The sequence below is a fragment of the Oncorhynchus tshawytscha genome, linkage group LG03, assembly GCF_018296145.1.
Source record: "Oncorhynchus tshawytscha isolate Ot180627B linkage group LG03, Otsh_v2.0, whole genome shotgun sequence".
In the NCBI taxonomy this organism is placed as follows: Eukaryota; Metazoa; Chordata; class Actinopteri; order Salmoniformes; family Salmonidae; genus Oncorhynchus; species Oncorhynchus tshawytscha.
This window is the reverse complement of record NC_056431.1, coordinates 70,026,313-70,030,857: the sequence shown is the minus strand read 5'-3', so window position 1 is coordinate 70,030,857 and position 4,545 is coordinate 70,026,313.

Below are 4,545 nucleotides of genomic sequence, written 5' to 3'. Positions count from 1 at the left end.
GACTCACTATTTTAAATATCCATATCTACTCTCATACCGTTTGTTGATTCTCTACCAAAGGGCTCATATGGGTAACGAACTAAACTCTAAGTCATCAGATACTTCCTTCACAATGGAGTGGAGTTTAGTCTGCTATCATATGGGCGGAAAGTACGAGTCAGTGCAGAGAAGTGAGGGGAGGGGGGGCACGCTTTGATAATGCATCCTATGGATTACAGAAAATAAAGTTAGAACTAGATTGGGACCAGATAGGACAATAGCCATGACTTTATCACAGGAAAATATATCATTTCCCCCTCTGACGGAGATGCCTATGTCATGAATTGTGCATAGGCCTATCAAATTTGTGATTGTCTAAAGGGTCACAGCTCAAAGAAGCACATGTTATTTAATCGGCTACACTGTAGGGATTTCCTGTAGTGTTTATTAACTGCTTTCGGGCTGCGCGTTGATGTCCACTTTGTGTGAAGTAAATACGCTCGGTTAAAGGCTTCCATGTGACAACCTGTTTGGATAATGTACTATTTTCTTTTTTTGCTAATCTGCTTCTGCTCATGTTGTGTATATTATGGATCATTAGTGCCAACGTTGGGGAAACACTTCCGGGTCATGTCATAAAAAGTCCCGGGATCCCGGTTACCCATGTTAATCCCCTGCCCTGTTTATTACATTGACATTTAAGTCATTTAGCAGATGCTCTTATCCAGAGCGACTTACAGGAGGAACTAGCGTTAAGTGCCTTGCTCAAGGGCACATTGACAGATTTTTTCACAAGTCGGCTCTGGGATTCAAACCAAACAACGTTTCGCTTAATGGCCCACCGCTCTTAACCGCTAGGCTACCTTCCGCCCCTCCACTCTAACTGCTAGGTTACCTGCCGCCCCTTCACTCTAACCGCTAGGTTACCTGCCGCCCCTACACTCTAACCACTAGGCTACCTGCCATTCCTGCACTCTAACCACTAGGTTACCTGCCGCCCTGTCCTGCTTTGTGTTGTATTTACAACTAACTGATAGCTGTTCTATCTAACAGAGACACCTGTGTTGTAACTGTTGCCTTGAACAGAAGAATGGAAGAAGTTCTCCAGCATGGCACACCCTCTCTCTCTCTCTCTCTTGCAAATGTTATAGGAGTGTAACGGTTTTCTAGTGGTGATGAAAGAGAGTCGGACCAAACTGCAGCGTGTCGATTGCGATCCATGTTTAATATAACAAAAAAAACACGAACTTACAAAAAACAATAAACGAAACCGAAACAGCCTATCTGGTGCAAACTAACAACGAGTACACATAGGACACTAAGGACAATCACCCACGACAAACTCAAAGAATATGGCTGCCTAAATATGGTTCCCAATCAGAGACAACGATAAGCATCTGCCTCTGATTGAGAACCACTCAGACAGCCATAGACTTTGCTAGACAACCCACTAAGCTACAATCCCAATACCACCACCAAAACCCCAAGACAAACACACCACAATTACAAAAACCCCATGCCACACCCTGGCCTGACCAAATACATAAAGATGAACACAAAATACTTTTACCAGGCGTGACAGAACCCCCTAAGGTGCGGACTCCCGAACGCACCTCAAAACAATAGGGAGGGTCCGGGTGGGCGTCTGTCCATGGTGGCGGCTCCGGCGCGGGACGTGGACCCCACTCCTTTAATGTCTTAGTCCCCTCTCCCTTCGTCCCTGGATAGTCCACCCTCGCCGCCGACCATGGCCTAGTAGTCCTCACCCAGAACCCCACTGGACTGAGGAGCAGATCGGGACTGAAGGACAGCTCGGGACCGAGGCAGCTCGGGACTGAGGGGAAGCTCGGGAGTGAGAGAAAGCTCAGGAGTGAGAGAAAGCTCAGGAGTGAGAGGAAGCTCAGGAGTGAGAGGAAGCTCAGGAGTGAGAGGAAGCTCAGGAGTGAGAGGAAGCTCAGGAGTGAGAGGAAGCTCAGGAGTGAGAGGAAGCTCAGGAGTGAGAGGAAGCTCAGGAGTGAGAGGAAGCTCAGGCCGGTAAATAGATCTACCAGCTCCTGGCTGGCTGGTGGTCTCAGCAGATCCTGGCTGACTGGCAGATCCTGGCTGACTGGCAGATCCTGGCTGACTGGCAGATCTGGAAGAGTCTGGTTGACTGGCAGATCTGGAAGAGTCTGGTTGACTGGCAGATCTGGAAGAGTCTGGTTGACTGGCAGATCTGGAAGGGTCTGGCTGACTGGCAGATCTGGAAGAGTCTGGCTGACTGGCAGATCTGGAAGAGTCTGGCTGACTGGCAGATCTGGAAGAGTCTGGTTGACTGGCAGATCTGGAAGAGTCTGGCTGACTGGCAGATCTGGCGGCGCTGGGCAGACTGGCAGATCTGGCGGCGCTGGGCAGACTGGCGGCGCTGGGCAGACTGGCGATGCTGGGCAGACTGGCGGCGCTGGGCAGACTGGCGGCGCTGGGCAGACTGGCGGCGCTGGGCAGACTGGCGACGCTGGGCAGACTGGCGGCGCTGGGCAGACTGGCGGCACTAGCTGCCCCATATAGGCTGACAGCTCTGGCGGCTTCTTACAGACTGACCGCTCTGGCGGCTCCCGTGCTGACTGGCAGCTCCTTGCAGACTGGCAGCTCCTTACAGACTGACAGCTCCGTGCAGACTGACAGCTCCGTGCAGACTGACAGCTCCGTGCAGACTGGCAGCTCCGTGCAGACTGGCAGCTCCATGCAGACTGGCAGCTCCATGCAGACTGGCTGCTCCATGCAGACTGGCTGCTCTATGCAGACTGACATCTCTGGCTGCTTCATGCAGACTGACAGCTCTGGCTGCTCCATGTAGACTGGCTGCTTCATGCAGACTGGCAGCTCGGGCTGCTTCATGTAGACTGACAGCTCTGGCTGCTCCATGCGGACTGACAGCTCTGGCTGCTCCATGTAGACTGACTGCTTCATGCAGACTGGCAGCTCGGGCTGCTTCATGTAGACTGACAGCTCTGGCTGCTCCATGCGGACTGACAGCTCTGGCTGCTCCATGCGGACTGACAGCTCTGGCTGCTCCATGCGGACTGACAGCTCTGGCTGCTCCATGCGGACTGACAGCTCTGGCTGCTCCATGCGGACTGACAGCTCTGGCTGCTCCATGCAGACTGACAGCTCTGGCTGCTCCATGTAGACTGGCTGCTTCATGCAGACTGGCAGCGCGGGCTGCTTCATGTAGACTGACAGCTCTGGCTGCTTCCTGCAGACTGGCAGCTCTGGCTGCGCTGAACAGGCGGGAGACTCCGGCAGCGCTGGAGATGAGGAAAGCTCCGACAGCGCTAGATAGGCGGGAGACTTCGGCAGCGCAGGAGAGGAGAAAGGCTCCGACAGCGCTGGAGAGGCGAGGCGCACTGTAGGCCTGATGCGTGGTGCTGGTACTGGTGGTACTGGACCGAGGACACGCACAGGAAGCCTGGTGCGGGGAGCTGCTACCGGAGGGCTGGGGTGTGGAGGTGGTACTGGATAGACCGGACCGTGCAGGCGCACTGGAGCTCTTGAGCACCGAGCCTGCCCAACCTTACCTGGTTGAATGCTCCCGGTTGCCCTGCCAGTGCGGCGAGGTGGAATAGCCTGCACTGGGCTATGCAGGCGAACCGGAGACACCGAGCGCAAGGCTGGTGCCATGTAAGCCGGCCCAAGGAGACGCACTGGGGACCAGATGCGTAGAGCCGGCTTCATGGCATTTGGCTCGACGCTCAATCTAGCCCGGCCGATACGCGGAGCTGGAATATACCGAACCGGGCTGTGCACCCGCACTGGAGACACCGTGCGCTCCACAGCATAACACGGTGCCTGCCCGGTCTCTCCAGCCCCCGGTAAGCACAGGGAGTTTGCGCAGGTCTCCTACCTGGCATAGCCATACTCCCTGTAAGCCCCCAAGAAATTTTTGGGGCTGACTCTCGGGCTTCCATCCGCTCTGCCGTGCTAGCTCCTCATAATGCCGCCTCTGCTTTTGCTGCCTCCAGCTCGGCTTTGGGGCGACAATAATCTCCAGGCTCATTCCAGGGTCCTTTACCGTCCAATTCCTCCTCCCATGTCCATAACTCCAGGTGGTGCAACTCCTTTTTCGGCTGCTCCTGCCTGTTGACACGCCGCTTGGTCCGTTGGTGGTGGGTGATTCTGTAACGGTTTTCTAGTGGTGATGAAAGAGAGTCGGACCAAACTGCAGCGTGTCGATTGCGATCCATGTTTAATATAACAAAAAAACACGAACTTACAAAAAACAATAAACGAAACCGAAACAGCCTATCTGGTGCAAACTAACAACGAGTACACATAGGACACTAAGGACAATCACCCGACAAACTCAAAGAATATGGCTGCCTAAATATGGTTCCCAATCAGAGACAACGATAAGCATCTGCCTCTGATTGAGAACCACTCCAGACAGCCATAGACTTTGCTAGACAACCCACTAAGCTACAATCCCAATACCACCACCAAAACCCCAAGACAAACACACCACAATTACAAAAACCCCATGCCACACCCTGGCCTGACCAAATACATAAAGATGAACACAAAATACTT